This window comes from Dermacentor albipictus, chromosome 5 (assembly GCF_038994185.2).
Source record: "Dermacentor albipictus isolate Rhodes 1998 colony chromosome 5, USDA_Dalb.pri_finalv2, whole genome shotgun sequence".
Classification (NCBI taxonomy): domain Eukaryota; kingdom Metazoa; phylum Arthropoda; class Arachnida; order Ixodida; family Ixodidae; genus Dermacentor; species Dermacentor albipictus.
In genome coordinates, this window is record NC_091825.1 from 84,051,340 (window position 1) to 84,078,915 (window position 27,576).

Sequence of the window (27,576 nt, forward strand, 5' to 3'; positions counted from 1 at the left end):
TTTATTAGTTGCGTGCGCTTTTGTAATCGCTGTCAAAAATCTGTACTGATCTGAAATTGCTTGATTCCTTTTTTGTGTCATCTGTATATCTTTTTGTTAGTTGCGTGTGTTTGTGATCGTTTAATTGTTTTAAATTTTGTCACTAGGAAGTAGATGTGTACTAAATTTTGTAGCTGCTGATATATATGCATATTGACTGCGGACCCACACTAGCCTATGGTTACGGGCCCAGCAGTTATTTGTACAATTCATGTCCCATTGAGAAATAAACGAAATGCATGAAAAATGAACGAACGTCAAAATTCGCTATAAGTCGATATGCATACTCATTAAACACAATTCCTAGCTTGAAAGATGTGCCGTAAGACAACTAACTTAAAATTAATTAGCGTAACAATGCTAATTTTTTAATTATGCGTTTTGATTTATCGCAGGAGTAGCGGCCACCTCATCAAGTTATTTATGTCAATGATTAGTATTGGGCTATCTGGCACCAGCAATCTAAAAAAATTGGCGCAGCTAAATAAACAGCTTATATACATCAATGCACAAAGGAATACATAAGATTACATGCAACGACTGGATACTGCTACGATGGTCCTCCAACAAAATGTGTGCATAAATGTATAACCACAGCATATCAAATAAAAAAGGAAATGAAATACAGTTTAAATGATGCAGGGTACGAAAACGTATAACAATGTATGAACAATGCTGAAAAACAACTCGGCTTTTTCTATATAGGACAGAAAGTACTCTTGCTCTTCCTGAAATGAGAAACGGGCCTACTCGCCTGTGCAACATCCACTAATCTAGGATAAGTATGTATTGCATATAGCGAGCAGCTCTCACAGGAGTTTGTTTAATGAAAATACATTTCTTCGCTCAGCTAGGAAACGTCGCTGGCGGGCTCCGAACTGATCACTTGATTAATAATGTACCTAGACTCAAAAATTGAAACGTTAATTAACGCAATGTTGGTAATTACGCCCACAACGGCGCAATATATTCCCGATGTAGAGATTCCCAATCTGGAAGCTCGTACTGTGACAAGAACGCCACCGTAATATGCACTGCTGTAATCTTAAAAATTTCGTGCAGCTGAAAATTCCCCGATGTTTACGTTACCCCTAATGAGATGTTTGAGCACTGCTAAATGAGTGTTTTCATTTCGCGATATATTGAGGCAAAGAATTTGAGAGACACATGTAGCACAGTCGGCAATCATCGAAAATATGACCTGCGGTTCAAGCGTGTCGGCTTTTAAGCTTGACTCGTCGAAGGTTCCAGTGTATTCGCTGGTGCCACGTAGCTTCCAGAAAGTCTGCATAATTCATGTCGCACACAGACCAAGATTACAAAAACAACGGCAAACCATGACAATCGAAACAAGCGCGAACGAGACTAATGCAAGCAAACAAAACAAGTGCGAGTGAGAGCTGACGCGAGCATACGATAGTAGGAAACGCGTGCTCTGGCTGAGACCAGTTACGAGTTCTCATCGAGCGGTTGAGCGGGTTCACATGACAGCAGTTTCCCGCGCGCACGTCACTGAAGGGGGAGCTCTCATTGGTCTATGCCGTTGCGGCTCGCGTCTTCATATCCCTCTCCGCGTTCACTCGTTTATCTTTCGCTGTGCTTTTTCGCTCGGTTACGCCGCCGACGCCGACGCTCGCCACAAGAACGGGCACCTAATGGGGAACCAGCGCTGGCCAGGAGGCGCTACGACATTTTTCACGCGTTACTAAAATATGCTGAAACCGTCCGATAGGGAGGCTACGAAGATGGCACGACATATTTAGCGATAAGAAACGTGCGCCTTATCAATGTTTGTCTAGCCCGATGCGGCCAGCCAAGTTCTGTCCATGGCCATGCGCGCTGCGTAGAGCGCATGCGCTGCTACGTCCTAGCACGTCGGTTCCCTGCCGTTTGTGGAGCCGTGAAAAGTGACTCAAGACAATCGGTGAATTTGCTGACACGAAATCACTGCGTGTGCTACTAGAAACTGTGTCTACCGCTCGCTAGGCTGTGTGTTACGGCGCTGCTGTCGGCACGCGAAGCTTCAGCGCTGGTTGCCCATAGCTGCACAAAAAGAAAAAAGAAACAAACGAAAAGGAAACAAAAGAGGCAAGGAAGAAAGCAGCTAGTATGCATGTTGTACATATGTACACAAATATTTCCGTCCACGCCGTAAATTGTACGAATCACTTGGTGCCGTTGTGGTCGTTGCTTTAACTCAAAGTACATCAAGATATGAATGAAATGTATGCATGAGCAGATATTGATGATATGACATGGCATAAATGACATGGATTTAATGATATGTCAAGTGCAACATGTCATGAACGACAAGACGTACAAGAAAATGTCATGTCATGACATCAGTGACATCACATGCTTGTCATGGCATATGTAATGATCTTTTCGTGGTCGTTTCTAGACCATAATATATATAAGGCTGTTAATGACGGGGCATACGTGTATGACCTGATATGAATCATATGTGTGTCATAACATAAATGCCACGAATTGCATGACGTGGTACAAATGACAAGAAACGTAAGAGCATGTCATTCCATGTCATTCATGTCATGTCATGCGCGCAAGTCTCACCCCACTTATCATGATACATATCTAGCTAACGAAATCATCACGACCCCGTCACCTTGCGTCGTTCATGACGATCACGTCATGACATGCATGTAATGTTCATGTGATGTACGTCATTTCATTCATGTCGTGAATATCCTGGCATATACCTTATTAGAAAACGAAGCTTACATCAGTGACAATCATGCCTTAATAACATGAATGTTATAAATGAGATCAAAATCATCGATTGAATGACATGACATGCATTTCTTTAGCTAGATACATTCGCAATATGCGTGTCATGATTTCCACGCGTTAGATTAACGACATGTCATGCCATGAATGTCCTCAAATGTGTAGAATGAATGACAAGGTCTGTATGTCAAGCCATGACACTCGATTCCCACGAATGTTGTCACATGCATGACAAGAATGAGATAAATTCGGGGCATGCACGCATGCATGCACGACGTGCCATTACCATGTCAAGAACTTGTGCAGACCTAATGGAACGTGTTGTCTACTGACTTGGGCCGATCACTTTACGCTCGTGTTAGTGCTGCTGTAATGGTCGTTGCAGCGTCGTTCCTGCTTCGTAATCCGGCTTTCGCTTTTTATTTTCGAGTGACATTTGCGCTCAAGCCAGGCGGAACCCATAAGAAGGTGCCGGCATCTCGGCAGCTGAACGCCGGGTGCTAATTGCATCCATTCGAACAGTGATTCAAAAGCAAGTTTTCCACGAGCGTTTATTTCCGAACGCCGGACACCAACGCGCGGCCTCATCGTTCCTTCCAAAGCTCGTACCGCACTTTCACGGCTCTTCTCGTCGTAGTCTGTCCGCTTAATCAAACATCGAGGCGTGCTCTTTCCTAGCGCACATAGTGTCCGAGTACGACAACGCTGCATCGTATACCACTATGGCAGTGTCATCACGGCTCGGCCAAGTCGAGCAGTTGGACCAAGCCACTCGTTCGAATGGCTATAAAGGGGCCCGGGTTTCAGGTTGTGCTACGATATCGGCATCAAGTCGTCCGTTTGTCTTCTTCAAGTGATGCCACATACTACCGTCAGTGAGCATTTAGTTCTACGCGTTTCTTACCCATCTCCCACCTCGATACCGCTCGTTTACGTCAATTCGATCGTTCGTAGTAATCACGAAATTGTCGTTACCATTGTCATTATCTTACTCTTGTTGCTGTCATCACACACACGCACTCACGTTTATTCTGGTTCCCTGTACTCGAGTCACACACACAAATACTGGATTTACGCAAACCCACTGGTCAACCTTGTTGTGCTCTGTGGAACCCTAAACAATGCTGCATAGGCGGCTGGTGCAAAATGCTTTGCATAACGTTGGTTTCCACAGTGCGTGGGATCTTCACAAGTTTTTTTCTTTCCTACTTCTTTCTTGCCTATTTTGTTCTCTTTTCATTCCCTCCTCCCAAAAAAGTAGGCAGGCGTTGTGTCCCTCTCGGTGGCAGTTGTCAGCTTGCTCTCTCCCTATTTCGTTTGTGTGCTTGTATGTTTCCATATGTACTACTACTACTACTACTACTACTACTACTACTACTACTAATAATAATAATAATAATTACGTCATCAACTTGCAGTGTATATAAGCTCACGGGGAAGAAACTCTTATAAAACGCGACTTTGCAAGACACGAGTCGAGTGCTTTACGGTGGTGAGGCAATCAGCCGACGGGCACATGTTTTCACTTGGCCGCGCGTGGCAATAGCAGTTAGCGCCGTATCGTCCGCGGAGTAGCACCTTGGTATGAATGCATCACAGGACAAGCACGTGGAGCTACCTGAAATGTTGTGCGGAGCTAACAAAGTTGCAAAGGACGACGGAAATGCTTTCCTTCTGCGGAGAAGAAACGCAGGATCTCATCGTGACGCTCTTCAAACGCGACAGGTCGAGAGGGGCAGCCAAGGACATCAAGAAAGGTGTCCGTGTATATATGCGCCCAAAACTGTCGGCACTGCATGCACGGTTCTTGTTTTTAACAAGTGGAACCAAGTTCAGCGCGAATGCATCAAAAATTACGGAACAGTGCGCTGAGAAAACTAGCTGAAGATTGTGGATCTGGAGGCAAGGCGCTTCCAATGGAGGAGGTGCGAGACAGTTTTCTCTTCGGCACCAGCAACTAAGCGGTACAGCAATGCCTACTGACCCAAAGGAACCGAACGTTTGCTACAGGTTACGGCATGGCGGTGGAAGTGGAAGCAACTCAGTGGCAGAAACAAGAACTCAGGACAAAGAACCACAGCGACACGTTAGCGCACGCAACAGTTCACGCAACTGACCACTGTAATGGTAAGCGCTATCCAGAATCTTGCATGTTTCGTTGGATAGCATGCATATCGCTGCAAGCAAAGAGGGCATATCGCAACATATTGTGGCTTTAAAAAGGGCCACAGTATAGTAAAAAGAAAACACCTTGTCGTGACCAGAATTCAAGAAAACGTGCGGTAAAGCATGGCCAAGCTAGCCGGAAATTTCATTATGTAGAAGAGCTCTATTTTATCTCAGAAGTCCACGAGCATACGAAGTTCGTGTTCGTAGCTACTCTGCTGATACACAGAAAGGAAGTGAATGCGGAAGTACACTCCGGGCGTTCGCATTCATTTGTCAGTGGAGAAACGTTTCGAGCCATTGAAGACTGCACGGGCAAATTTCCCCTTAGGGCACCGGAGCGCACCTCGTAGCTTGGTGGAAAGAAGCACTTGAGATGCTAGGAAAGGCAGTGGTAGGAGTGCACTTCAAGTACCACCGCGACGCATTGCTTTAGTAGCAGTGAACAAGCAAAGAAGCAGCCTCCTTGATAGAAGCGGGTTCAGAGCTTTAGGAATTAGTATTCCTGGAATACAGAAAGTGTACGATGGATCCCAGGTCGCTCAGAACTTTCCCACTCTTTTCGCTAATGGTCTGCTGAGCTGCATTCAAGACCCGGCGCCTGTAGACCTGAAATGCGGCGCAAGGTCGGTCTTTCTCAAGAGCTGAGCAGCAACCTTTGCTCTTCGAGACAGTGGCTGCAGAGATGGAGTCTAGTAGAACAAGTTGTATGGCAAAGAGCAGTTTTCCACTTAAGCAACGCCCATTGTTGTGAGGACATGAAACGAATTCCCACGCTTGTGTGTTGGTTACCGCAACAGAGTGAGAAAGGCCATTAAAGGGATTGTCTATCTTTTGCCCATGACAGATGAGATGCTTTCGTCATTAAGATGAAGCAAATTTTTAGAGCGAGGCTTTTAATGGCCCGTTCCTGTGGCGGCGGCGGCGGCGTAGCCGAGTGGACTAAAACCCTTGAAACTTCGTAAAGTAGTGCCACTCTTCTCCTTCGCCTTCAATCCTCCTCGTTTCTCCTCTCTTTCATGCTTCCTCCTTGACCATGGCGCCGCCTACGATGCTCGAGCGCAGCAGACGACCTTTCGCAGAGTGAATGCACGTATAGCAAGGCAGTGCTCTTTAGGCATTCACGTTGGCTTTCCAGCTCCGCGTAACTTCGGGTACAGCATAGAATTTCTAGTCGGATGCTTATACAAATTCGGTAACGGCAGCTTTTGTTTCATTTTTTGATAACTATTTCTTAAAAAAGTATATGAAGGAGTGTTAACGCTGTGCGTTGACAACTGCGAATGTATCGCGTGCCCTACAATTAGGTACGCAACATTTGTCAAGGGCGTGTCGCAAAGTCTTGTTGCGAATGGTTGTAAATAACACGTTTACGATCGAATGACAACCTCTTGGCTCCCAGCAAGCCCTCAGCCTAAAGAATCCGCGCCGCCCTTACTATGTGGATTCGCGGCGCGTATCAGCTATGACGTACAAAGGCTGACGGAGATCACTGCTCTGGAGGTTCGAAAGTGTATTACAAGTTACAGTGCCGCCAACGTGCGCGCTTGCCAATCTATGCGCGCGCAAAGCCTCAGAGGTGGGCGCTGGTGCTATTATGTTTCTCGTGTCTCAACGCCGACAGAAATCGGTGATCATCGAATCGGGACTGTGCGTACACAGGAAAATAAAATGAATTTTTAGCATTCGTGCGTGAATCGGGAACGGAATAACGATGCTTGACTCAATCTCAAACAAGACCACTGTGGCCTTCAGTAATTTTTTAAGGTTAATGACTTATCACGAATAGCACTTCATCGTGCGTTGGTTCGTCCGTTTACTAAGTGGCGTACTTGTCGTGAACCGAGTTGCACTGAGGTGCATGCATTGAGGACGGTTGCACTCCCTTCGAAGTGACATTTGCGAGACATGACTTTATTAGTGAAGTCATGATCGCGCAAAGAATCCCCCCGCCATCACGCGGCTGAAATTGCGGCAAGTGAAATCATGTTTTATCCATAGGTTAAAATGATATGAAACGGCATTCGAGTTGCAAGTGAACAGTTTATTTTCACATAGATGCATTACAGATTTGCCTTTGCAGTCACAAGTCCGTGTGCGCCATTTATTGTCTCATTGCGTAAATGAACGCACCAGCTTAAGAGTCCTACAGCAAGCGCGTCTCAATTAGCCATAGTGAGTGTAGAAACTAATAGTGGCATAGACGAGCAAGTGAACGACTATATGAGCACGCGAACTAAACGAACGAGCAAACGACTAAGCACGAATGACGGCTAAACCAGCCAGGGAACGGGCGGGCGACCGCACGTTTTCTTTGCGAGTGCTCCACCACCGCATCTTAAGCTTCACACACTTTAAAGCTCACGCGAATTAGCACATACGTCTCAATTACCTATGATGCGGTCGCTCGACGACGAACGCACCGCGTAACACGGTTTTGGGAGAGCACGCACGCTTTTTATCGGTGCCTCTGTATCGCAAATCCACCGGGCGACCGCCAACGATGAACGCGAACAAATGTGGCAAACAAAGCTAGTCTATCTAAACAAGGCTAGTAAGTAACCACAAAAGGCAGAGAGTTGCTCTCCTGAGGCGCTTTATTGATCCAGACTGAAATTTTATCAAAATGACTGCGCTGAATCTTAAAACTTTCGTAATCACGTTATCGCACGCAACGTCGCGTGCCCGCGAACTCAAGCCGGTTAGCGTTCAAAACGATTAAGCGCACCAACTATGACTAACACTACCACGTAGTGCGCATATAAGCAAAGCAGACGTTGCGTAAAAATCTTGTTAAAGCGTGCGTACAAACGACAACATGCACAGTGATCTGTGCAATATCTACTACGTTATTGCCCGCAGCACAATACGCAAACCTGGCACATACAATACTCTGAGAGAGCCACAACTTACATCACATAGTCGCGCGGAGGAAGTTGGTCGGAAGTTCTCCCTCTCGATTCGGTGAAGCCACGTCTTTCTTCTTAACCCGGTGCGCTTACCGGACGGTGTCGCGAACATATTCTTGCCTTTGCTAAAACTATATTGGCATCCAAACGCGCAGCAGGTCATAGTAATAGAAAATGACGTGAAGCGACGTCGCACATGCCACAAAACATCCTTCAAGGCGTTCACAAGATCAAAACAACACAGAATAGGAACGGAATGAATGCCGCCAACAAGCGCCGCTTCTCGAGCAAAGATGGCACTGAAGCGCGACTGTATACAAACGAAGCCGGCGCAAGGGGCCACGTGACGCCATTAGGCCAATAGCGACGCGGCGTCGGCTTCGGCCAGAGCGCTGGAGGAGGAGGTGGCATTCTTCAAAGCGTGGCACTACTTTACGAAGTTTAAGGGGCTTTAGAGCGGACGAGCTCAACAGCGAAAGATGAACGAGTGAACGCAGAGCGGCAGATGAAAGACGCGAGCCGTGAACGGCAGACACCAATGAGAGCGGCCCCTTCAGTGACGTGTGCGCGAGAACCTGGTTTCCTGCGGACCTGCCCGACTGCTCGACGCTACTCGTATCTGGTCTCAGCCGGACCACTCGTTGACAACGTTTACATCAACGCAATGAAAGCGGATCGAGTCATAAATGGAGCTGACAGAACCTGACGGGACCAAGTTTGCACGAACTCGCTTCTCACGGTTCTAGACAACAGTGGCACGCAGCGTCCAGACGTGATATCAAGGAGTTCCAACAGGGCTTTTGGTTCTAGTAGAAGTGCATAACAGCTCTATTTCATCGATCTTAACGTTTCATGGATGACGATGCACAGCACAGCGCCTGTGTTTGTCTTTTTCCTGATAACATACCAGCCGCCGGTACTTAAGAACGCGCACGTCTAGGCGGTCCCTTGCCACTCTCCGCGCTTGGTGGTCCGACACCTCCGCGTTTACGTGCACGCTGTAAAGGGGTCAGGCTGGCTCAGCCCTACTCGGCGCTCTCTGAACGCGACCTAATGGACATGCTGAATCAAGCCCGCCAGGCCAATGCGGACCGCTGCTGTCAGGCTCACGCAAACGCCATGACTGTCAACACGATAAAGCGCCGGTATAAAGTGCGCAGAATACCATTTGTCATGTCTGTCGTGCCATGGTTCTTTCAACTGACAATTGACTCACTACTCGTATGCAGTCCTGGAGTGAAATTCTACCTCGGTGATATCATCATCATCATCATCATCATCATCATCATCATCATCATCATCATCATCATCATCATTTATTATCCCTGAAGGGCCCTGGATTGGGCATTACATAAGGGGGGGGGGTTAACAAGAGAAGTATGCTGATATAGACAAGTATTCAGGAACAGCATAAAGAAAGAATAGAATATTCGTGATTGCGTCGTCGCCATACAGTCGTCGTGATGAATTCCTAGTCATATATAGCGTCGTCGCGGTGCCATTGTATTCATCATGCCATCATCGTCATACAGCCATCGTTACCCCATTCTCGTCATAAAGTCGTCATCGCGCGAACTCTAGCCATCGTCGTCGTATAGTTGTGGTCATTTCAGCTTGTGTGTGATTCTCGTCACGACGTGCTAACGCCATTTGCACCATACGTACGTCGTCACGCCATCCAACGCCATCGCAGTCATTCAGTTGAGGCACGCTATTATTGTCTTACACTCGTCGTCATCGCATTTGCCTACCCGCCGTGGCGGCTTAGAGGCATTGGTGTCGGGCTACTAAGGAATAGGCCATGGGATTAAATACCCGGTGCGGCGTTCCCGTTTCTATGGGGCGCAACGCAAAAATGACCGTTTACCTTGCATTGTAGGCAAGTTAAAGATCTCCAGGTGCTCAAAATTAATCGGGAGTGCCCCAATACGGCGCGCCTGAATATCAGATCGTGCTTTCGGCAAGCGAAACCCCACAGTTCAATAACGATGGTGATGACAATGGTGTGGTGATGACTGTATGAAGGTGATGATGTGAGCACCACGGCCTGACGGTGGCGATATGACGAGCATTCGATGACGAAGCTTTAGTGCCGACTATTTAGTGACCGCGATGACATCACGACAATGTTTTGACAATGAAGGCATAACTACATCTCTATGACGATGACTCAATATTGACGACGGCACAACAATGGCGGAATAATTACTGTTGAATGACGACAGCATGATTGCGATAGAAGAATGAGGAATGACGCCGATGTAACGACAAAAGCGGAATGACAACGATGGCATTGATGACAATGGGAGATGATTCTAAATTGATGACAATATTATCACGAGGACCGCGTAACGACGATGACGACAATGGATGACGACACACATGACGACAATGGATGGCTGTATGTGTGATGGCGAAGCCGCGACTCTATGACGACGGTATCATGATGATGACATCGCAACTAATGAATGCATAATGACGACGCAATGACAATCGTAGCATGACAACGGTGGCATGATCACGATTGTTTGACGCAGGCATGATTACGGTGGAATAACGAAGAAAGAATGACGATGGTGAAATGACGACACTGGGATGACAATTCTGAAATCATGACGATGGTACGACGACAATGGCAGTGTGATCACGATTGAATGAGAGCATGATTACAGTGGCGTAAAAACTATGGGAAGCTTTGAAGGGTTTATTTCAGGAATGGTGTACAGAGGCTAGGTAATGCGCGCAAAGTGTTTGAAGTAAGCTCATAAATTTAATTGGTTTAAAATTAGTGTTCGCGTACTCCGGTTAGGTAGCAACCGTCACCGTCAGCATATTAAACCCACAGACCGGCTCTGCATTTTTGCCTCCTTGAATGAGTGCACCTCCAGGCGATAGTACGGCATGAATAAAGCTAACTTTCACTCGGGGTACCATTTTTACACAAGCAGCACTCGCTTCCCAGAATAGCACAGAGCCGGCGGAGAAATGGCTGCCCACAATGAGGTCATTGTGATAAGTAAAAGAAAAATTGATTTTTCGCTGTGGTGACTACTTCACCCTGACGTGGGTCTGTGGCCCGCGAACCGAAGTTATCCCTGCGATCAGACACTCGGTGCCTAGCGTGACAAGAAAATAAGAATGGAAGGTGAAACAGAACATTGCAGATAACGAGCTGTGGTGTATTCAGCATGACATGGCTTATGGCCATACTGATATTTTTCAGTACAACTTCAGAAGCGAGCAAAATAACTTTCGCATGCCAGTGGCAAATCAGGTTGCTAGACGACTGTTGGATTTTCTCGTTTTCATCGAACGCCGCACTCTGCTGGCTGCCCCGAACTGTCCACGTACGGGAGCTTTGTGTCTACGTGCCTATGCAGCTGCCTTGTAAAGCTATTCAGCTCTTCACTACAAGACAAATGCGTCGCGGAAGCTCATTGCATAAGAAAGGTTGATATATGGCGTAACATCGCCTCAGAACTTCATGTCGACCACGGGTAAGTAGGATTTTGAATTCATCTTACTTGTGATGACTAGTGTCGAGGAAGATGTCCGTTGGCTTTGCAGGCTCGTAGCGCTGAAACATATTGACGACGCGGTCATTATTCTGCGTCAATATACGAACCTGAAAAAAAGAATGGAAAGGACCATGATTCTTTGAAATAGATGAATAGTAGCATTTGGATGTGCACTGAAATGTATACGCTCGTGGTGGCTTGTGTCAGCTTCGATGGCAGCAGCGGAGCCGGCTTAAGCTGTCCCTACAGCATTGCCAGACAGCCCTCGCGGTGTCTCTATTACTATGGCTTTCTGATGCTGCGCACGAGGTTGCGAATTTGATTACCGGCCTCGGCGACCGCACGTTAATTTAAGTTATGGGGTTTTACGTGCCAAAACCACTTTCTGATAATGAGGCACGCCGTAGTGGAGGACTCCAGAAATAGGGACCACCTGGGGTTCTTTAACGTGCACCTAAATCAAAGTACACGGGTTTTTTCGCATTCCGCCCCCATCGGAATGCGGTCGCCGTGGCCGGGATTCGATCCCGCGACCTCGTGCTCAGCAGCCCAACACCATAGCCACAGAGCAACCACGGCAGCTGCGACCGTACGTCGACGGAGGCGAAATGCAAAAACCATCACGTACTTAGGTTTAAGGGCACGTTAAATAACCCGAGGTGGTTAGAACTAATCAGGAGTGGTCCACTACGGCGTTTCTCATAGTCCGAAGTTTGCTTAGGGACGCTAAACCCCGTGCATTGATCACAGCGTCGCCGGAGCTATTTCGGTCGCTTGCGTTTGGCCACTTAAAGGCTGTAAAAGTTCTTGCCCAAATTTTTGTCATTTCCTTATGGTATTGACTATGTCGACGCGAACATAATGAAGCGATAAAAAGTGACACCTTGATAAGTCAGTGGAATAATACAGAAGGGTTCGAATTGTAACGCAGGAGGGTTAATGTACGGTGAGGAAAGCGCTTTAATGATAAGTTAAGCTCAAAGCGCTGTGACTCGCACAGTTTGAGCAGACGACTTAATATGTGCTTGATGAAGTACAAGGCCTCCCCGCGTGGGGAAAGGAATGGAAAAGGCGTGTTGGAAATATAATAACCATCATGCGGTCTCTGTTGCCGACAAAAAAACAACAACAACAAGATATTTACAGTGCAAATCCAACCGAGCTTTGATCAGAGCTGGCAGACGGGACTCTACGAGCACCATACGTTTTGTGTAAACCGGAATGCATGTCTTTATTTTCCCGGCTGTCGAATGCAGCGAAAACTCGAAACGAGAGCATGCTTTGCGGAGTGAGGGTGTACTTTTGCCAGAGCGCCTGGCTGAAACGACGCAGTCTCATCAAATGTACCTGCCGATCATCTAATATATATATATATCACAGTTTCATCTTAAGGGTGCAGCTATGAATAGAATAGCAACATGTTACATGTTATCATACACGAAGTCTCACCCCTCGTGGTTGCTCAGTGGCTATGGTGTTGGGATGCTGAGCACGAGGTCGCGGGATCAAATTCCGGCCACGGCGGCCGCATTTCGATGGAGGCGAAATGAGAAAACACCCGTGTACTTAGATTTAGGTGCACGTTAAAGAACCCCAGGTGGCCGAAATTTCCGGAGTCCTCCACTACGGCGTGCCTCATAATCAGCAAGTGGTTTTGGCACGTAAAACCCCATAATTTAATTTTATACACGAAGTCTAAGACTCGTACCTATAGTGGCCGTATGTATTGAAGTAAAGCTAAGCTGAGTAAGTGAAAACAAGCTGCTGTGCTAGGGGTCTTCTGTTTCTGTTTGAATCCTGCCATCGGACAATTTCATTTACGTTTATTGATTAAAGGCAACGGCTTTCTTAGCGACTTTACCGCCAATTTTTCGTCTTGAGTGCGTTTCAAACCTTTTTCCTGGGCCGATCCCGGAGGCAGTGGACAGCCGCACCAATAAAATTACATCATCTTCAGGTCAGATCTCTGTTATTATTTCGCAATTCTAATATTTAAGTCTGAGAAGATTGAAGATAAAAAGACAATTGCTGTCGGTGCTTTTTTTTCATGACATTTGTTCGTGGGCTGCCATTCACAAAATTCTGAGAAATAATTTTGTCAAGAATTTAAGACCTGGTATGAACAACTTTAGTGATGGAATGGTGGGGCAATATAAGCCGCATATACCGCATGCCATATAGCATGACACGGCATTACATATAAACTATATATATAGACTCGTGGTGTATGCTACGATTGGGTGGATGTCTTATTTTCCCCTTTACTTCTCTCTACCTTGCAGGTTTCCACAGAGCTGTTACGTCGAAATCTTGTTTTGCTTCGAGTTGTTGAGAAATTCGACTTCGCCCTGCCATCTGCTAGCCTCCTGGTTAGCCCAGATGGTAGAGCGGCTGCGCCGAGAATGCGGGGGTCCCGGGATGAAGTCCCGGACCAGGACGAATTTTTCTTTAACTGCGAGGCTTTCCTTTCGAGGAACCCGTATGGGTTTCCTTTGTGGTGGTTGCTACGATTGGGTGGACGTCTCATCTTCCCCTCAATTACTTGTCTCCACCTTGCGGGTATCCTCTGAGCTGTTACGTTAAAACTAAAGGCATGAAATGAAAAAAAAAGAGTATTGCGGCTTATGGTCAGGTTAGGTTAGCCTGCTGTCTGGCATAATAGCTGACACGCTTAAGACAAAAGCAATACATATCTTCTGGTGGGATCAACCCTTAAGCTTCTTGCACAAGAACGGGATGCTCTAAAGATTAGGCCACAATAACCTCCTTGTGCACCATGAGGGGCCAGCACGTTAAAGAAAAAGGAAATCCGAGAACTTGTTTTATCGATTGTTGGAGTCCGTTTTTAGGGGGGTATCATGCAGAGAAGCATAAAAAAAATTCCGCTGACACATTAGGGTGCTAGCCAGCTACAGAGCAATACAGTATGGCTCATGGCACGTTCTTTCTCCTCGGCCTTAATGGCAAGTGGAGAGACCACCTGAGTGTAAGAAATTGTGATGTCAAATGCTCATATTTTCATTAAATTCTGGGTAACGTACGCCAAGTGCTGAAGAAGAAAGATTATGACTACGAACTGTTATTTATGGATCCTCTTGTCAAAGTGACAGTTCTTTAAACAGAACAGCAAGCTTGAAGCTCAGTGGTGGAAAAGGGAATATTACCATCATATGGCTGCCGTTTGCATTTATATAGTTGACGAATGTGGGGAAGAAAGAAAATAAAGAAATATTTGGCAACAATCGCACCCATAGTTCACTCGTTCCAACGCCAAATAGCTCTTTTAGGCGACTGGTGCTAGGGCTCTTCGTTGCAAAAGCACATGTGGGCACGTCAATTTTTATTTGGCCACAGCACAGACGCTGGAATGGAACAGGCGAAAAATAGACAACATTGCCACTGTCCTTGGGTACTGTTTCCCTCGGCGTACACCTCTCCTCACCGTTCTTCTTTCCACGAGAGAGAGAAAGAGAGAGAACAAGGAGAGAAAATTCAAGGGGGTCCATGGCATAAGCATCCGGTTTGCTACCCTACACTGGGTGTAAGAGAAATGTGGGAATAGAAAGAGAATAAACACTCCTTGTACGTGACATAATAGTTTTGCGGAAACTCGCAAGGGGGAGGAAAGTAATTCATAAAGGGAAAATGAGACATCCACCCAAACTAGCTCTGCAAACGAAACCCTTACGGGTTCGTCGAAAGAAAAGCTTCGCAGTTGATGAAAAATTTGTCCTGGTCAGGAACTCGAACCCGGCACCATCGCCTTTCCGGGGCAGCTGCTCTACCATCTCAGGAAACTACGCGGCTAGCAGATGGTAGGCGAAGTCGAATTTATCAACAACTCAGAAGCAAAGGCAATAGTATGACGTCCCGGGTTCAAGTCCCGGGTTGGAGTCCTGGATCAGGACGAATTTTCCTTCAACTGCGAAGCTTTTCTTTCGAGGAACCCGTACGGGTTTCGTTTGTAGCACTTAGCTAAGGTTAGGTGGATGTCTCATTATCCCTTTATTTATTACTCAGTGTACGTGTTCATCCTTCTGTCGACAAACATCGAACATGGCCTTCGTCCTCACGACCTCACTCGGCCGGCGTTTCATAGTGCGCATTCGTATGAACTGCTGTCAGCATTCGCGCACAGCTTGTGAAAGGGTGAAGGGGGCCTAGTCCTATAACAAAAGCGTTGCATCATATTAAAGTTGTGAACCGTGTAGAGCATAGGCATAAAAACTGCGTCATATTACATGTTGTGTAAGATGAATAAAAATACTATTGTGTGCATCGCGCTTAACCTTATACGACTTAATGAACCGCTTCACGAGAGATCCTTTCACAAATATTCCACTGTGTGCGTTGGTTCTGCATATTTATTTGGTCGATAGAAGAGGCCCGTAACGATGCCAGGAAGGAACAAACTGCAATGTGCCTAGTACGAGGCAAGGGATGTATCGCCTTGAAAAATATTTGATGGCTCATGCCAGTCATCTACAGATTCAGCCAAGTGTTTTGAGCAGCTGCACCCACTGCACTCCGCCGACTTGACGTTACCCATGATGTCTACATGTTTTCCTCTTGGTGACATAATACTATTAGTTTACAGTTACCTTTCTTGTATATACGTTCTCATCATCTTTATTAATTTCTATGCCTTTTTTTCTCGTTTAGTGTTAGTTATTCTGGAGCTAGAATTTCAACATAGCCGGCTTTTCAGAAGCGAACATGCCTGTGTTGTAGTAGTTAAGAAACAACGAAAAGCTCCGTTGAAGCGCACGCATTCGCTTGTATGGCGCTGCGCTTCTCGATGGAAACGCACTGAACGAAGTCCCTATGAATTTTAGTGCCCCAAAAAGCATCACTCGTGTTTATCAATGGCTGCTTTCTTGCAAAGCTATAGAACTGTCAGCCAGCATAGATGAAAGAAAAAGGTTGTGAGGTAGAGCGCCCTGCGTTTACAAGCTAGCATCCTCTCAAGCCACTCCCTCGTACTTTCTCGCTGAGTGTTCAGCGTGATGCACACTGGGGATTTTATTTAGCGGAGAATGTCAAAAAAGAAAGAGAGAAAATCGTGCGCCGCGGACATGCCTACAAAAGAGAGGAGCCCACGTGAATGCATGCGTGCGCACAGACGCCAACCATGCGCCGTATCGCTTGCGTTTCATGTTGTACGATCCAGTGCTTATGGTATGATTCCCAACCTCCGGTTGGATTGCCATCATTTTCTTTCTTGGTGGCTCTTCAAGCTTGTCACGTGGCGCTCGCTCCAATCTTTCCTTTATTCTCATGCCAGCGAGCAAATTTTCCGTACTCATCAAAAGCAACACGCAATCGCGAACGAGGTGCGCGCAATTACCGCGCGTGTGCACAATGCTAATGCTGGCAGCGGCAAGCAGAGCGTCGCCGCCTCTCCGCTGCTGAGCTGAGTAGGCGGAACGTGTCTACGCGTACATACACTCAGCTGTGCTGTCGTTTCGCAACCAAGCTGACCATGCGCCTTTGGTATCAGTGCTAGAAACGTCTGCCGAAAACGTGAAAGCCATGCGGTGCTCTCATGGACGTCCTCTGCAGTGCCTGAGTACATTAACTCCTAAAAGAGCGGCTCGTGAAAGATGCTAAGCTGAGCCAATTAATTCTTGTTGTCTGTTTGAATCAACAATTGAATTGCATTGTCTGCCGTTACGCATGTTGTCCTAAAACGTAATTTTCGTGTTCATGATTCCGCATACGTTTTCTTTTTTTCTTTCTGATCGTATTTGTGTTTCTTTTCACTTCCGAGAGTTGCACAGCAACTAGTTTTTTTTTACGAGAAGACGAGAACATCGACCGTACCTGTTAAGGTGGCACAGGCGGCGCCTATGAAGTCGCGTTGCTGAACACGAAGCCCCATGTTCCCTTACCGACCGCTGGGGACGCCTTTATCTTATAGGAGTTTTTTTCCCCACGCCCTCTCTTTCCTGGCATGCGAAGCACCTTTCTTTCTTTCTTTCTCTCTTTCTTTCTTTCTTTCTTTCTTTCTTTCTTTCTTTCTTTCTTTCTTTCTTTCTTGATCCCAGCACATGCGAAATCGGACCCGAGCACACGAGGGTTGGACCCTCCCGCGTGTAGCCGTGCGCGGCTTAGCCGTGTCCGGGGAAAAGGGGATCCTGGGGGTTGAGCCAATGCCGGGTGTTTGGACCTTTACGGCCCCTCGGCGGCGGCAACACACCCCTTTGGCCTCGGTTTCACGTAGACGGCACCCCCGGACTGACCCACCCGGGGGAAATCGGCAGTCGCCTTTTCCTGTCCTCCTCTCCAATCTTCGTCTTTTCTCTCCCACTTTCCCATCTGTCCTGTCTTCTCTTCACTTCTTATTACTTCCGTATTTCCTGGCGGCAAGGGTTAACCTTGTGCATTATGCCCAGCCTCGGGTATAGGTATTTGGTTATAGTGGGGATGTACCGCTGGCGTGCGCAGAACTGGATACTTCCCGTCCTGTGTCGTCCCCTGGTTGGGCTCCATGGTGGGTGGCGGCCACCCCTGCCGAATATTATTATTACTTATGGAATCAAATTTCCCTCCACTCCCTGATCGCTCCTTCAAGAGGGGGCGCACCGAAGATTCCTTCAACTTCTTCATGAGTCACAAAGAAACATTCCCAAAATACCATGTCATTCACAGTCAACATGAAAGCAAGACAGTCCGAACAATATCTCCTTTTGTTGTGGCAAAATCATTGACAAACGCCATCGGCCCAGGTTACAAAGTAACTAAAATGGGAAGCGGCGATCTTCTTCTTGAACTTCGTGACAAGACACAGTACAGCAAACTGTCAAAACTAATTGCTTTTGGAGACATTCCAGTTTCAGTAGGCCCACACAGATCTTTGAACACTGTCCGCGGTGTCGTCTCTGAAGATGACCTGCTCGATCTTAGTGAAAGTGAACTACTTGAGGGATGGCAAGATCAAAATGTAGTAAAGGTCCAGAGAATAACGATTAGGCGAGACGGCAAGGAAATCCCCACAAAACATATAATCTTAACTTTTGGAACTAGCAACTTACCAGACTCAATAGAAACAGGATACTGCAAACTCCGTGTAAGGCCATACATTCCTAACCCACGCCGATGCTTCAAGTGTCAGCGGTTCGGGCACGGTTCACAAAACTGCCGAGGGCGCACTACTTGTGCAAAATGTGCATCAAACGAGCACTCATCTGACACTTGCACTTCCACCACCCATTGTGCTAACTGTGACGGGGATCACCCAGCGTACTCCCGTTCTTGCCCATCCTGGAAAAAAGAAAAACAAATCATTGAAATCAAAATCAAACTGAACCTTTCCTACCAAGAGGCGCGCAAGCGCTTCTCGATGAACCAATCTAGTCCGTCTTATACCGATGTGGCGCGCCGGGGGGCAGCGCTACATCATTCGGCGGCCGCCCAAGTCACACGGAGTGTGACGGCGGTCACGCCACCAGCCCCCCCGGCCGGAACAGCCAGCGCTGTTCAGGCCCCCTCAAAGGAGGAACAGCAGACCCTCGGGCCTGTTGAAGCCAGGGCCACTGCGCGTGCAGATAGGCCCACCACCCCCGCGAACGTGCCCGCTGCGCAGGCACTATCCACCGCCTCAGACGAGGTGATGGACACGAACGCAAATCCGGCGTCTCAGACGCCCAAGGAACGGCGCAGCTCCCTCGAGCGCGTCCGGAAGCTAGAGAGATCTCGTTTCACGGGGCCTGGAAAGGTCCCGTGAGATAACCAAATCTATATTGCTTAGACACACAGCACAAAACACATACATAATGGATACACAAATAATACAATGGAATGTGAGGGGTTTACTCCACAACCTAGACGACATTAAGGAACTTTTACATAGGTACACCCCAAAGGTGCTGTGTGTCCAAGAAACACACCTTAAACCTTCACAAACAAACTTTCTCCGACAGTATGCAATTTTCCGGAAAGACCGCAACGAGGCCCTTGCCTCGTCGGGCGGTTTGGCAATAATAGTAGATAAGTGTGTTGCTTGCCGGCAGTTACCCCTTAAAACGCCCCTAGAGGCAGTTGCAGTCAGAGCAGTGCTTTTTAGTAAGCTGCTGACAATTGCATCATTATACATTCCTCCAAACTGTCAACTCTCCAAAACTGAATTTGAGAGCTTTATTGCGCAACTCCCGGAACCCTACATTGTCGTCGGAGACTTAAATGCCCATCATACCTTATGGGGTGACTCTCGGTGTGATGCCAGAGGACGTCTGATTGAAAACTTCCTCTTCAATACAGGGGCATGTTTGCTAAATAAGAAGGAGCCAACCTTTTACAGCGTTGCGCATAAGACATCTTCATCTATAGATTTATCCATTGTGTCAAGTACAGTCGTGCCGTACATGGAGTGGAAAGTACATAAGGACCCATACGGGAGTGATCATTTCCCGATTGTATTAAAATTAAGGAAACGGGACGAGTGTTATCCACATGTACCCCAGTGGAAAGCTGACTCAGCGAACTGGCAGCGATACGCAGAGCTGACATATATGACCTGGGATGATATTAGTGCGCTTAGTATCGACGATGCAGTGTCATATTTAACAGCATTTATTGTCGACGTAGCGTCGATATGTATCCCGCAAACAAATGCATGGCCTAATAAACGACGTGTTCCCTGGTGGAATGATGAATGTAAGGAAGCACGAACGAAGCAGAATAAGGCTTGGAATCAGCTCCGTGACTCTCCGACTATCGAAAACCTTATCAGCTTTAAGAAAATAAAATCAGAAGGCAGAAGAACGCGCCGCCGTGCCAAAAGGGATAGCTGGCAAAAATACATTTCCGGAATAAACTCTTATACAGACGAAATAAAAGCCTGGAACAGGGTAAAGAAATTAAAAGGCCGTGAAACTCATCCTCTACCATTAGTAAACACACAAGCAGACACTATTGAGGACCAAGCTGATTGTCTAGGAGCACATTTCGAGCACATTTCCAGTACATCTCATTACACAGAAACATTCCTAAAATACCAGCGACTAGCAGAACAGCTGCACTTGGGTCGGGAAAGCACATCAAATGAACCATACAATCGTCCATTTAGTATGGCTGAGTTCCAGGCCTCAGTGAACTGTTGCAACAAGTCCGCTCCAGGAAGTGATAGAATATTGTATGAGATGATCAGACACTTACACCCTGAAACCCAAAATACACTACTGTCACTCTTCAATTCTATGTTCTCTGCCGGCTACATTCCTTCTGCCTGGAAGGAAGCAATCGTAATCCCCATTCTCAAAGAGGGCAAGGACCCTTCCTCACCGAACAGTTATAGGCCTATAGCTCTGACGAGTTGTCTATGCAAATTATTTGAGAAATTGATTAACCGTCGCCTCATCCATTTTCTTGAAAGCAACGAGATACTCGATCCCTTTCAATGTGGTTTTAGGGAGGGTAGATCCACAACAGATCACCTTGTCCGCATCGAGACAAATATCCGAGATGCCTTTGTCCACAAACAATTTTTTCTATCAGTATTTTTAGACATGGAAAAGGCATACGACACAACCTGGCGCTTTGGAATCCTCCGTGACCTGTCTGAAATGGGAATTCGAGGCAACTTGCTGAACGTGATTCAGAGTTACCTCTCCAATCGCACGTTCCGTGTTAGAGTTGGTAACGTTCTCTCTCGTCCATTTACGCAAGAGGCTGGTGTTCCGCAAGGTGGTGTGCTGAGCTGCACTCTGTTTATTGTCAAAATGAACTCGATCCAGACTGCCATACCACATACTATGTTTTATTCTGTATATGTGGATGACATCCAGATAGGTTTCAAATCATGTAACCTAAGTATCTGCGAGCGGCAAGTACAGCTTTGCATAAATAAATTATGTATGTGGGCGGACAAAAACGGTTTCAAGCTAAACCCACAAAAAAGTACATGCGTCCTGTTTTCTAACAAGAGAGGTATACTTGCGGACCCCGCAATAGATCTAAATGGAGAGCGGCAATCTGTGAGCCATGAACACAAATTTCTTGGAATCCTTTTAGACAGTAAGTTGACTTTTGTACTACACTTGAAGTATCTGAAATCAAAGTGCCTCAAGACTATGAATCTGCTAAAGCTCTTGTCACGCACATCTTGGGGAAGCGACAGGCGGTGCCTTTTAAAACTTTACAAAAGTCTAATATTAACACGGCTTGACTATGGAGCAATAGTTTATAATTCTGCTGCACCTAGCGCTTTGAAAATGCTAGATCCTATTCACCACTTAGGCATCCGCCTTGCTACAGGTGCCTTTAGGACTAGCCCTGTGCAAAGCCTCTACGTCGAATCAAACGAATGGTCATTGCACTACCAAAGGACATATTTAACTCTCTCCTACGCCCTGAAAGTTAGCTCAGATGTTAAACATCCTTGCCACTCCACTATCTGCGACTTGTCCACTGCTAGGCTGTTTCGTAACCGCCCGGCCACTAGGCCTCCTCTGTCCCTCCGGTTGGAAGCACTCTCAGAAAACACAGGGGTCCCTCTTTTACACAATGTCCTAATGCCTCCTACAAGGCTTCCACCGCCTTGGGAGTGGCAGACTATAAGATGTGACATCTCCTTCTTAGAAATATCGAAACAAGCACCTGAGGCACACATACAATCGCATTTTCTAGAACTTAAAGAGAAGTATTCCTGTGACGAATATTACACTGATGCTTCAAAGTCTCCTGCTGGTGTTGCTTACGCAGCTCTCGGACCCTCATTTTCAACATCTGGGCCACTAAACCCACACACCAGTATCTTTACGGCAGAAGCATACGGTATACTTTCGGCGATTAAACACATAAGGCGCAGAAATGTCGCTAAGGCTGTTGTCTTTACAGACTCACTAAGTGTCGTGAGAGCCCTGATTAGCTTACGAAAGCATAAGAATCCCGTTTTGAAAGAGCTGTATAGTTTGTTGTGCTCCGCATATATCTGCAACCAAGTGATTATCCTATGCTGGGTACCTGGTCATAAAGGTATAAAAGGCAACGTAGCTGCTGACGAAAACGCTACGTCAGTGAGTTTTAGCGACACAGATGGAAACATCCCCATTCCTGCCACAGACCTAAAGCCCTTTCTGCGCCGTAAATTGAGGAAACATTGGCAAGCAGAGTGGGATACACAAACATTGAATAAGTTGCATATTATAAAACCAAGATTGCGGAATTGGATAAATGAAAAAACAGCACGGTACAAAGAAGTACTTCTTTGCCGATTAAGAATAGGACACACTTACAGCACTCACTCCTACCTCTTGACTGGCGGGGACCCTCCTACTTGTAGTAGGTGCGGTGATGGCCTGACAGTCATCCATATTCTTATCCAGTGCCCTGCAATAGAAACGGAGAGGAAAAAGTATTTCCCTTCTGCATATCGCGAAAATATACCTCTCCACCCTGCATTTTTTCTTAGTGACGAACCGTTTTTCAAACTGCAAGCAGTCTTAGATTTTTTAGACGAAACTGACATCCTGAAAATCATTTGGCCAGGCAATTTTTAGCACGCGACTAACAGCCCTGCATTCAAGGGCTCTCTTAAAACTCTGGTGTCAGTGTTGTTTTATTGCACAATGTTTTAACGACCACACATTGCCATAGCCCACATCACTGCCTAGTCACCGTCATTATTTTAGCAACTATATATTCTACGCCACTTACAGCTACAAATTTTAGGCCCTTTTACAGCCGTATCACATCTACCATGATGAGTTCATTGTGCATGTCATCCACAATACATCGTCAAAATTACCACCTGTCATGGCGCTCTTTGGCCAAACCTGGCCCTTGCGCCATAAAACACCACACATCATCAGCACATGCGAAATGGCCGCCACTGGCCCATTTACCAATTAAAATTGTGTCCCGCATAAGTAAGGACGCATAAATCAGCATAAGTCACGCATGCGAAGATCAGGCCTGCGTTTTCCGGCTTCGGAAAATGCATCAGAATGCCTAGACAAGTGGACAAGGAGCTTAGCTCCTAGCACTCTTTACGACATACAGTGGAGTGCTACAACGAACGCGTCTACGATGAAATGACCTATATAACGAAGGCAAAATTCTGTCCAAGTTCTACTGTGAGCTGTGTGGTGCGCGACCTTGACAACGAAGTGGCCCGTAAAACAAATGGCTCTGAAGGCGCCAAGCGCTTTGTTATAAAGGCCTTCGACTTTATTTACCCGAGATGCATATTGATTGCCTGGTACTAGGTTTGTCAGGGATGCCTCAGGAGAATCCTCAAACTATGGAAGCGTCGCTGTCTTTTCGATGTCCCCCCCCCCCTCCCCCCCCCCCTCTCCGGACGTCCATTCGAAGAGTGGCAGTAAGCTATAAAAGGAAAGGCAATGAAGCCAGCACTCCAGGAGCTTCCGGCAGCGGCGTCTGGCTGAACGGAGTTTCTCGTAAAGACGAGCAATCACCGGATTTATTACATGCTCAGCTTTTTATCAAGCTCGCCAGACAGCCACTTCGAAGAAAAGCGGGAAAGTGTCAAAGAGGGCCATTTCACAGCTCTTGCTTCCGTTAGCAACAGGAAAGAAGTAGGGGGCAGTATTATTGGTAAATCCTCTTCGGTTGTGAAGGACGTTTAACTTTAAGTGAGCGTAGACTGGATAAAACGACTGAATCGGTTTTCACGAATGATAACGCATATACAATCAGTGATATTCTAACGCTTCGCACTTCTAGAATGCATTGACGAGGAGAAACAAGGACAACAACAAATAAATAAGTGTATGATTGTCAATATAAGCGAATAACCAAACGCTTTTGAGAGAGCTGTTGGCGTATATCTTTTGCAGTAAGTTTATTTAGGTAGCGTTCATTGTTTCTTCGGGTAATTATGCAGGGAACAGAGCCGGTAAGCAGTAAATTTAAAGTAGCAGTATGGGTAGACAGCAAGTGTGTTTAAAAGAACTATTATAATAGCCATGAAACACTGGACGTTTTATTGTCATTCGAATCGAATCGCATTAGCATCGAATGACCTTATTCGGTTGGTACATAGGGATATTTGTTGCCAATGTAAACGAATGTCTTCCGCAATTAAATGAGTTCGAGAAACTCATTCGGCTTCGCACTAGAAGCGAATATATACTCCATAATACAGAGACAAGGCAATAAGAGATTCAGCGTTCGTAATTTGTGAAGCATTCATGTAAAGAGGTAATATGATTTTGCGTAGCTTAAGGTATCTGTCATTTTAACTAGAGGAAAGTTATACGGCATGCTGTCACAAAATGTTCTTACTCTGCACATCAGTGGCGTCTAATAGCCGTCGCTCTACTAGGCGGCGATACTGTGAACAATCGCACACTAAACAAAAATAACGCGAAACGGGAGTAAACCGCTCGTCCTGTATCGCATTCCCGTTTCTGGGTTTTTTTTACTACGTACCAGTCGAGGTAAAAATTTACTACCATGCTGGCCAAGTTTTTGTATGTAGAAACGAGAGTAATTTTTTAATCGGTGCGAAGGTTTTTAGGGACGATAGTGGGACTATACTTTTACTCCCATCACGAAGTTCTAGCGGCTATTCCTGAGAGTTATTTTTCAAGCCCATTCGCGAGTTTCTTGGGTCTGATGTGAGAGTATTTTTTTACCTCTTTCATTAACTTTTCTCAGCTTGATCTGATAGTAATTTTTCAAGCCCATTCTGGAGTTTGTTGGAGGTGATGTGGAATTAATTTTTTACATCATTCGTCCAGTTTTCTAGGCTATTCCTGGGAGTTATTTTCAGGCCTATTCACGAGTTTGTTGGTACTGATGTGGGGGTATTTTCTTACCTCGTTATCAAGGTTTCGTAGCTCTACCTGAGAGTAATTGGGTGCCTGTATGCACATGTTTCCTGCGTCTCCAATAGCATCTGCATCTATTTGATGATCGAGCCTCTTATGTATGTTTTGCTCGCCAATGCAAAGCACACACCAACTAACCGCTTCACCTACTGCAACTTAGCGCCATCGCTCGGCCCTGCCATGTCAGTCATATTGATTGTGTTCAATTTATCGGCTATGGCTACTAAGCTGGCTAAGCCTTGTTTTGGCTTGCGGTGGCCAGACATTCTGGAATTAGAAGTTTTATACGAGTGTGATTTTATTGATGCTACTTTTTATATTTATGTTAAAATAAATAAAATGACTTTTCAGACATTCCACGCATACCTTGTTTTGCTTTTCTCACCAATATTTTTGCAATGATCGCCTTTGACATCATGGCCGAATCACATAAATTTTTTTTGTGTAGTGCTACCACGGGTCGAATGGCTTTCGTTGAACCGAAAGTCATTCAAATCTGATCACATTGAAATGCCCAGTGTAACAGGGGTATACCAGTCGCCTGGCAAACAAGCGCGCATGGCATTGGAGCCCTTGGATTGACGGTAGAAGTCCAACCATTGAAACGCGTGACAAAGCCAAGTAAAGCTATTGTTTTGAAAAGTGGGAGGACTGGCCGCATAACCTTCGTCTCGGGCCTTTCTTGTCGACGTAAGAATGGGATGATAGGGTAAACAACAAGAACGAGATGGTAATTAGGTAGTAATGATAGAAATGGTTACAGGTACGCTCGTCCGCTGCTTGGGAATGCTTCTTGAGTGCTAAATTTAACATAAGTTCAACATTTATTCCATTTTCTTGGCAAGAAAAGTAGCCGATATAACGCCGACGTAGCTGCACTATGACTGATTGATGAACCTGCATGCCTTCATTCCAAGTTTTTGTTCAAACAAACCAAATCCTGTAAGTTTCGTTTTGTAATCTTGGGTTAAGTTTAAGAAGCCTAGTTGTACCTTCCCTCGAGGCCGTAGTACTGAGCTTTAGACATAAAAATATTTGCTGTGCCATTATAACGATTGCATTTGCTCGGCATAAAGATCACCGTTTTATGTTTTCCTGTTTCAGTGACTCTCTTTCATGTCCGCAATGAATTCCTTCGTTATGTTTTACATCTCCAAACCGTGTATGAAAGATTGGCTTCCCCGCAGGGGCGTCTGCGTCAGCAGGCGTTTGGTGTGTTGCGACACCACGTACCCGAGCACACGAGGGTTGGACCCTCCCGCGAGTAGCCGTGCGCGGCTTAGCCGTGTCCGGGGAAAGGGGGATCCTGGGGGTTGAGCTGATGCTGGGAGTTTGGACCTTTAAGGCCCCCCGGCGGAGGTAACACACCCCTTTGGCCTCTGCTTCACATAGACGGCACCACCGGACTGACCCACCCGGGGGAAATCGGTAGTTGCCTTCTCCTGTCTCTCTCTCCTTCCAGCCTTCGTCTTTCTCTGACTTTTCATCTTTCCTGTCTCCTTCTCATTTCTTTATTACTTCCGATCTTCCTTGTAGCAAGGGTTAACCTTGTGTGAGTAGCCAATTTGGGTTATGTCATATTTGGTTATAGTGATAGCGTACAGCTGGCGCTTGTAGGCCCTGTTTTACAGGCCCTGCAGCGTCCCCCTGTTCGGCTCCATGGTGGGTGACTGGAGCTACTGCCGAAAAATACACTCCCACGTATGGCTAGTTCTTTCCATCCACTATCTGATCGCTCCCTGAAGAGGGGGCGCACCGAAGAAATCTTAGAATTTTTTGGACGCCAAAAAGAAACTTTCCCGCGATTTCATGTAATCCATTCTGAAAAACAAGAAAAACAAGCACGAACAATCTCACCTTTTGTTGTTTCGAAAACCCTAACTCAGGCATTTGGACAAGGTTATAAAGCATCAAAGATGGCTAGCGGTGATCTCCTTTTGGAGCTCCGCGACAAAAATTGGAGGACGCTTAAGCTTCGCCTTCAAGAGTGGGACGCGACAGCGTTCCCGTCGACCCGCCAAGGGGTATAAGACAATGCGCTACGGCACAGCAATCACTTACGATGCGCCCCGCATCGGACTTAGCGCCCACCTATCACGCGGTGAGCGTCGAGCAACGCAGCGTTCGGCGCGACAACGAAACGTGCGCCTGAGCGAACGAAACGAACCAAAGAACTCGGTGTCTCGGAGGGGAAACGATCTACGCCAGCCAAACGTCGTGATCGGCACGGGCAGAGAGATAGATAGTAATCTAAACCGGGAGCACGGCGAAGCGTCGTCAGGGGAGAGAGAGTCCCGCGACGCGCCTGGCAGCGGTCCCAATGCGCGCGCGGCGCGCCTCCTGTCGGGGCAGCGCCGTACATTGAGAGGAGGGGGTCTTCTGTGTTTGCCGCAAGATGGCTCT